Below are 8,905 nucleotides of genomic sequence, written 5' to 3'. Positions count from 1 at the left end.
TCTATATTTACCTACCTACCTACCTATCTATCCGTCCATCCATCCAGACGTTTTAAGGGATTGGCTCACATGATTGTGGAGGCTGGCAAAGTCCAAAATCTTTTTCTTTTTCTTTTTTTGTGACACCATCTCACTCTGTCGCCCAGGCTGGAGTGCAATGGCACGATCTCGGGTCACTGCAATCTTCGCCTCCTGGGTTCAAGCAATTCTCCTGCCTCAGCCTCCTGAGTAGCTGGGATTACAGTCACCCACCACCATGCCCACCTAGTTTTTGTATTTTTAGTAGAGACGGGGTTTTGCCATGTTGGTCAGGCTGGTCTCAAACTCCTGGCCTCAGGTGATTCACCCACCTCGGCCTCCAAAAGTGCTGGGATTACAGGCATGAGCCACCATTTTGCCTAAAGTCCAAAATCTTCAAGGTAGACCAGAAGGCTGGACACCCAGGGAAGCGTTGATACTTTAGTGTGAGTCTGAAGGCAGTCTTCTGGCAGAATTCCCTTTCCTGGAGAGATCAGTCTTTTTCTATTCAGGCCTTCAACTGATGGGATGAGGCCCATGTGCATTATGGAGGATGATCTGCTTTACTCAAAGTCTACTGATTAAATGTCAACCTCATTTAAAAACTACCTTCACAGAAACATCTAGAATAATGTTTTGCCAAATATCTGTGTACCGAGGCCTAGCCAAGTTGACATAAAATTAACCAGAAAGCAAAAATTAGCTTTTTGCTTTCTGGTACTCTGTTCTATCAACTCTAGCTATTTTGATCTCCCGGAAGTCTTAGCCTCAAATCCTCCACTCAGGAAGTCAGGTGGGCTCTAACTCAGTTCTCCCACCTTGTACTATGCCTGAACACTTTCTAAAGGGGGCAAACTGGTCTTCTGGATGTGGTGGCTCACACCTCTAATGGTAGCACTTTGGGAGACAAAGGCGGGAGGATGGCTTGAGCCCAGGAGTTTGAGACCAGCCTGAGCAATATAGGGAGACTCTGTCTCTACTAAAAATTAAAAAAAAAAATGGGTTGCATGTAGTGTTGCACACCTATAGCAAGCTATCTGCAGACAGGGAAGCACAGTATGCAGTGATGGATGCCCCCACCCCCAACCTGGCCTACCGTAATCCCTCCTGAAAAGCTTCTTTCTTTACTGCAGAGGCCTCAGGTGTTCACCAGACTGACCGCATGGCCTGCTTTGTGGTTTGATACGACGTTTGGAGTTGGGGGTTGACCATAAATCTGGGTGCACAGGTTGACTAGATGTCTTGATTCAACCAACTCTTCCTTTTAGAAGTTTGGTTGACTAGATACCATTTAGTCAATTGGCCAGAAAAGACTCAGATAATGCTGGGCTTTAACATTTGTCAGGGCGGAGGCTTCCACCACTGGGGAGTGGAGCTAGAGCCTGTGCCCCACTATATTGAGTTCCCCGGTCCAGGAGTTCCAGAGAGGGCAAGAGAGACAAACTAGGGGCCTCAGATCACCTGTAATTCCTGGTGGTCCCCTCCTCGGATTTCTCAGAGCACACCACTGTGGCCCCTGGAGCTCTCTGGAGCCCTTCCACTCCTCTCTCCTCTACCTTGATTGAGAAATGGGCTGGAAGTGACTGGGTTAGGAGGCTAGCCAGTTCTGTTGAGGTGGGGGAAGGTTCCCTATTTTAGGCTTCAGATCATCCCTAGTTTTCTGAGGGTCCATAATAAAGGCCTCTATACCCTCTTTGGAGCCTTGGGAGACTCTCTGTGCCAGCCTTGTTTCTGTCTCACCACCCTCTTTTGAGAAGTGGGGACGAAAAAGAACCAGAGTGGGCCATAGAGAGGGTTGGGGATGGGGACAAGGAGGCCACCCTGGGCCTTCATATCCACCTGGTACCTTGGAGAGCTCCAATGAAATGGCCTTTGCAGGTTAGGTTTGTGCCCAGGAACTCATAAACAACTTTATGGCATTGCTTTCCCCAGCCCCTGACCTGCATGTGCATGGATTGGATCCTGATTTACATACCAAAGACTGTGAGCTGAGCTAATGCTAGACCTCTGTCCAAGTCCTAGACTCACTGCTGGGTGGTACACAATGGGATGGACCTGAAAAATGCTGTAAAATCTGTGAAAACTGAATGGAAAAAAAAATCCAACACCAACAGGAGACAGGATGGAACTTGTGGCCTGGACCTAACCATATAGATTGCCTGCTAAAACAAATGTATCAACATTCTTCATATGATGTAAACAAGGCTCATATTATGTATTATGAAAACGTAATATTCAAAATGGCCAGGATACAATCCAAAATTACTCAGAATGCAAAGAATAATGAAATGCTCAATTCAAATGGGAACTGACAACCAGTAGATGCCAAGAATGAGATGATGCAGATGTTGGAATTATCTGACAAGCACTTTAAAGCAGCTTTATAAAAATGATTGAATGAGCAATCATGCTTGAAACAAATATCAAAATGGAAAGTATTGGAATAGAAAAGAGAAGACACAAAGGCTAACCAAATGGAAATTTTGGAACTGAAAGATAAAATGTAAACAAATGGCTGGATAGGTACGACAGCAGAATACAGATGACAGAGCAAAGAGCCAGTGAACTTGAAGATAAATCAATAAAAAATATTAAACCAGAACAACATAGAGAAGAAAAGATTGAAAAACAACAACAGCCTCGGGAACCTGTGGGACAACAGCAAAAAGTCTAATATTCGAGCTGCTGGAGTCTCAGAAAGAGAGGAGTGTGGGGCAGAAAAAATATTTGAGGCCGGGTGAAGGCAGTGGCTCACGCCTGTTGTTTAAGCACTGGGGTGGGGGACCAAGACGGGAGGATCATTTGAGCCCATGGGTTTGAGACCAGCCTGAGCAACATAAGGAGACTCTGTCTCTCCAAAAAACAAAAACAAGCCAGGGGTGGTGGCATTTGCCTGTGGTCCTAGCTACTTGGGAGGTTGAGGTGGGAGGACTGCTTGAGCTCAGGAGGTCAAGGCTGCAGTGAGCTGTGATTGTGCTACTGCACTCCAGCCTGGTTGATAGAGCAAGACTGTTTCAAAAAATATATATATTTGAAGCAATAATGGCCCCAAACTTTCCAAGTTAGGTAAAGACATAAAGTCAAGAAGGTGGGCAAATCCCCGACAGGATAAAGCCAAAGAAATCCTACATGCAGACACATAACCAAATTGCTGAAAACTAAAGGCAAAATAAAATATCTTGAAAGCAGTGAGAGAAAAATGACTCATTACCTGTAGGAGAACAGTGATTTCAATGACTGTGGATTTCTCATCCCAAACTATGAAGGCCAGTACTATGGTTTGAGCATCCCCATCAAAACCCATGTTGAAACCTTAGTTTCCAGTGCAGCAATGTTGGCAGATGGTGCCTTTAAGAGATGATTAGGTTGTTAAGACATATTAATGTCTTTCTTGTGAGACTAGATTAGTTCTCATGGATTATTTCTCTCTGAAATGGATTAGTTCCTGTGAGAGAGGGTTGTTATAAAGTGAGTCTGTCTCTTGTGTTTGGTTTCTCTGCCATGTTGTGATGCAGCACGAGGCCCTCACCAGAAGCTGAGTAGATGCCAGCACCATGCTGTTAACCTTTCCAGCCACCGGAGTTGTGACCCAAATAAACCTCTTTCTTCGTAAGTTACCCAGCCCCAGGTATTCTATGATAGCAATACAAAACAGACTAAGACAGACAGAAGAAAATGACATGACTTTTTTTTTTGAGATGGAGTCTTGCTTTGTCACCCAGGCTGGAGTGCAGTGACACGATCTCAGCTCACTGCAACCTCTGCCTGCCGGGTTCAAGCAATTCTCTTGTCTCAGTCTCCAGAGTAGCTGGGATTACAGGCATGTGCCACCACATCTAGCTAATTTTTTTGTATTTTTAGTAGAGATGGGAAGGTTCGTCATATTGGCCAGGCTGGTCTCAAACCCCTGACCTTGTGATCCACCTGCTTCGGCCTCCCAAAGTGTTGGGATTATAGGCGTGAGCCACCACACTGGCTGACACAACATTTTTGAAATGCCAAAAGGCTGAAAGAAAAGAAGTACTGACCCTGAATTGCATATCCAGTGAAAATAGCCTTCAGGAATGAAGGTGAAATAAAGAATTCTCATATGAAAGAAAATGAAGGGAATTCATAGCCATGATACCTGTTCTAAAAGGAAGTTCCTTATTTTTTGAGATTGAGTCTCACTCTGTTGCCCAGACTGGAACGCAGTGCTGCTATCTTGGCTCACCACAACCTCCACTTCCCAGGTTCAGGCCATTCTCCTGCCTCAGCCTCCTGAGTGTCTGGGATTACAGTTGCCCGCCATGTCACCCAGCTAATTTTTGTATTTTCGGTAGAGACAGGGCTTCACCATGTTGGCCAGGCTGGTCTTGAACTCCTGACCTCAAGTGATCTGCCTGCCTTGGCCTCCCAAACTGAGGGATTACAGGCATCAGCCACCGTGCTCAGCCAGGAAGTACTTTAAACTCTAAAAGGGATACAAGAAGGAAACTTGGAACATCAGGAATGGTAAACATCTTGGTAAATATAATCGACTGTTCACCTTTTGAGTTCTTTAAAATGTGCTTGACAGTTCAAAGCAAAAAATTTAACACTGATGAGTTTTCAATGTATACAGAATATATAATACACTTGTAACGTGAAGGAGAAAGGCCTGAAATCCCAACACTTTGGGAGGCCGAGGTCAGGAGTTTGAGACCAGCCTGGCCAACATGGTGAAACCCCATCTCTACCAAAAATACAAAAATGAGCCGAGGTGGTGGGCACCTGTAATCTCAGCTACTCAGGAGGCTGAGGCAGGACAATCGCTTGAACCTGGGAGGTGGAGGTTGAAGTGAGCCAAAATCACATCACTGCACTCCAGCCTAGGCAACAGAGTGAGAGACTCCATCTCAAAACAAAAACAAAAAACAAATCAAACCTGAATTTCAAAGAATTGAAATAAAAATTATGCTTTTAGCTGGGCGCAATGGCTCATGCCTGTAATCCCAGCACTTTGGGAGGCTGAGACAGGTGGATGACAATGTCAGGAGATCGAGATCATTCTTGCTAACACAGCGAAACCCCATCTCTACTAAAACTACAAAAAATTAGCCAGGCGTGGTGGTGCACACCTGTAGTCCCAGCTACTGGGGAGGCTGACACAGGAGAATTGCTTAAACTCGGGAGGTGGAGGTTGCAGTGAGCAGAGATGGCATCACTGCACTTCAGCCTGGGTGAAGACAGAGCAAGACTCCGTCTCAAAAAAAAAAAAAAATGCTCTCTGACCGTAATGGACTTAAAACTGAAATCAATACCCAAAAATATAATAATAAAATCTCCAATCATTTAGAAATTAGACACACTTCTAAGTAATCCATGGGTCAAAGAAAATGTCTCCAAGGAAATTAGAAAATACTTTGAAGTTAACAAAAATGAAAATACAATATATGAGACTCTGTGGGCTGCAGAAAAAGCAGTACTGAGAGGAAAATGTATAGCATTAAATGTTATTTTAGAAAAGAATAAATGTCTCAAATCCATAATCTGCGATTCCAATTTAAGAAACTAGAAAAAGAGCACAATACATCAAAATAAAGCAGAAGGAAGAAATAGGTAAGATAAATCAATGAAATTGACAGCCAAAGAAATGAAAGCAAAAGGTAGTTCTTTGAAAGATCAGAGGAGGATTCAAGATGGTGCGGTAAGAACAACTCAGGATTGCAGCTCTCAGTGAACGTGCAGAGGGTGAGTCAAAGCCACATTTCCAGATGGATCTCTGTTGCCCACAGAACGGGAACTATCCAGGTGTAAGAGAGACACGGGACGCCAGCACAGCTGTTTCGGCTGGTGCGGCCACTGCAGCCGGCGCTGCAGTGCAGCGGCACTCCGCAACACTCCACACAGAACACACTGGTCCAGGTGCCCTGTTAAACTGGCAGTCTGAGATTTGGGAGGGCAGATTAGCATATGCATCTGATTAAATGGGGCTTGGACAGTGAGCCAGACCAGGAGATTCCTGGGAAGCGGCGTTTGAGCCAGCGCAGTGGGTTGCTGTACGGGAAATCACACAGATCCTGGACAAACAAAATGGCAATTCGAAATGCTCCAGGTGGAGAGTTTCACTGTGGGCACAGCTGAACCCAGGACGGTGCAGCTCGGTGGGGGAGGGGTGTCCGCCATTACCGAGGCAATCCGCCCCTACTGAGGTACACTCCCATTGCTGACGCAGCCTGCTGTTGCCGAGGCAACCTGCCATAACAGAGAGATTCCGCAGCACGGCAGACACCACGCCAGCAGGGCGGAGCCTCGGCGGGCAAATAGTGACTAGACTGCCTCCTAGCTGGGCAGGACAGTGCAACAGACACTCATAAAGAAAGCCCTAATTCCCCCAGACAGAGCATCTGAGGAAAAAAAGGGGTTTTATGAGTTCTGCTGCAGCAGACTTAAATGTAGTAGCCTAACAGCCCTGAATGAACAACGGAGCTCACAGCTCAGCACTTGAGCTCCTATAAAGTACAGACTGTCTCCTCAAGCAGCTCCCTGACCCCTGTATATCCAAAGAGTCACCTCAAAAAGGACTGGTCAGACTGACATTTGGAGGGCATGATTCTGTGACAAAGATAGTAGAAGAAGAAACTGGTATCATCCCTCACTGTTCCGCAGCTGCTACAGGTGTACGCCAGAAAAGCAGGGCCTGGAGTGGACCTCAGCAGTCATACAGCAGAGGGGCTAGACTGGTAGAAGGAAAACCAAGTAACAGAAATATTTCATCATCAACAATCTGGGCATCCACTCAGAGACCCATTCGAAAAGTCAGCAACTACGCAGACAACAGGTGGATAAAACCACAAAGATGGGAAGAAAGCGCAAAAAGGAGGAAAACACCCAAAACCAGAACACCTCGACTCCTACAAAGGACCAACACTCCTCACCAGCAAGGGAACAAAGCTGGACGGAGAATGACTGTGATGAAATGACGGAATTATACTTCAGAAGGTGGGTAATGAGAAACTTCTGTGAGCTAAATGAACATGTTCTAAATCAATGCAAAGAAACTAATGAAAAAAGATTTGAAAAAAGATTCGAGGAAATGATAACAAGAATGGATAACTTAGAGAGGAATATGAATGATTTGAAGGAGCTGAAAAACACAACACGAGAACTTCTCGAAGCATGCACAAGTTTCAACAACCGAATTGACCAAGCAGAAGAAAGAATATCAGAAGTCAAAGATCAACTCAATGAAATAGAACGAGAAACCAAGATTAGAGAAAAAAATGCAAAAAGGAATGAACAAAGTCTCCAAGAAATGTGGGACTATGTGAAGAGACCTAACCTATGTTTGATAGGTGTACCAGAATGTGACGAAGAGAATGAATCCAAGCTGGAAAATACTCTTCAGGATATTATCCAGGAAAATTTCCCCAATCTAGCAAGGCAGGCCAATACTCAAATGCAGGAAATACATAGAACACCACAAAGATATTCCACAAGAAGAGCAACCCCAAGGCACATAATTGTCAGATTCACCAGGGTTGAAACGAAGGAGAAAATACTAAGGGCAGCCAGAGAGAAAGGTCGGGTCACCCACAAAGGGAAGCCCATCAGACTCACAGAAGATCTCTCGGCAGAAACTCTACAAGCCAGAAGAGAGTGGGGAGCCAATATTCAACATCCTTAAAGAAAAGAACTTTCAACCCAGAATATCATATCCAGCCAAACTGAGCTTCATAAGTGAAGGAAAAATAAAATCCTTTGCAAACAAGCAAGTACTCAGAGATTTTTGTCACCACCAGGCCTGCTTTACAAGAGCTCCTGAAAGAGGCACTACACATAGAAAAGAACAACCAGTACCAGCCATTCCAAAAACACACTAAATGCTAAAGAGCATCAACAAAATGAAGAATCTACATCAACTAACGGGCCAGACAGCCAGCTAGCATCAAAATGGCAGTATCAAATTCACACATAACAATATTAACCCTAAATGTAAATGGGCTAAATGTACCAATCAAAAGACACAGACTGGCAAATTGGATAAAAATCCAAAACCCATTGGTGTGCTGTATCCAGGAAACCCATCTCACATGCAAGGATACACAAAGGCTCAAAATAAAGGGATGGAAGAAGATTTACCAAGCAAATGGAGAGCAAAAAAAAGCAAGAGTTGCAATTCTCATCTCTGATAAAATAGACTTTAAAGCAACAAAGATCAAAAGATACAAAGAAGGTCATTACATAATGGTAAAAGGATTGATACAACAAGAAGAGCTAATGATCCTAAATATATATGGAGCCAATACAGGAGCACCCAGATATATAAGGCAAGTTCTTAATGACTTACAAAGAGACTTAGACTCCCACACAATAATAGTGGGAGACTTTAACACTCCACTGTCAATATTAGACAGATCAACCAGACAGAAAATCAACAAGGATATCCAGGGCTTGAACTCAGACCTGGAACAAGCAAACCTGATAGGCATTTACAGAACTCTCCACCCCAAATCCACAGAATATACATTCTTCTCAGCACCACATCACACCTACTCTAAAATTGACCACATAATTGGAAGTAAAGCACTCCTCAGCAAATGCAAAACAACTGAAATCATAACAAACAGTCTCTCAGACCATAGTGCTATCAAGTTAGAACTCAGAATTCAGAAACTAACCCAGAACCGCACAGAGTCATGGAAACTGAACAACTGGCTCTTGAATGTTGACTGGATAAACAATGAAATGAAGGCAGAAATAAAGAAGTTCTTTGAAACCAACAAGAACGAAGACACAACATGCCAAAATCTCTGGGACACATTTAAAGCAGTCTCTAGAGGAAAATATATAGCAATAAGTGCCCATATGAGAAGAGTGGAGAGATCCAAAATTGACACCCTATCGTCAAACTTGAAAGAGCTAG

Source organism: Callithrix jacchus, chromosome X, assembly GCF_049354715.1.
Source record: "Callithrix jacchus isolate 240 chromosome X, calJac240_pri, whole genome shotgun sequence".
Lineage (NCBI taxonomy): Eukaryota > Metazoa > Chordata > Mammalia > Primates > Cebidae > Callithrix > Callithrix jacchus.
This window is presented reverse-complemented; position numbering follows the sequence as displayed.